Genomic DNA, 433 nt, shown 5'->3' with positions numbered 1-433 from the left:
ATCTGAGCTAAACCAAAAGCAGAGTTCTGAGGTGCTGTTCCAGAAGACTCCCAATGAGTTGTAGCATTCTGATTACCCATGTCACCCTGATTATCATTATCAGACAAATCCGGATCAAATGTAGTGTAGTCCTCCTGGTATTGCCAAGTGGTACCATACTTGTATATTCCCATTTTATGAATGAGACTTTCACCAACCAGGTGATCCTTACCAGTGTACTCAATAATGATGTGCAGATAATCCGCAATGCGTGACATGAAAATTCTATAGGGAAGCAGCTTCGACTGAGATAGCGACACACTGTTCATGATTTTCAGAATCTCCTCAGGCCAGTTGATCATGACATTATTCTTTACAACATACATGAAACGCTAGTCATTCACAGTAGGTTGTGCGTGATTTGTGTTCCTCTGTACTAGTATGTAAGCAATAA

This window comes from Lupinus angustifolius, chromosome LG20 (genome assembly GCF_001865875.1).
Source record: "Lupinus angustifolius cultivar Tanjil chromosome LG20, LupAngTanjil_v1.0, whole genome shotgun sequence".
In the NCBI taxonomy this organism is placed as follows: domain Eukaryota; kingdom Viridiplantae; phylum Streptophyta; class Magnoliopsida; order Fabales; family Fabaceae; genus Lupinus; species Lupinus angustifolius.
This window is presented reverse-complemented; position numbering follows the sequence as displayed.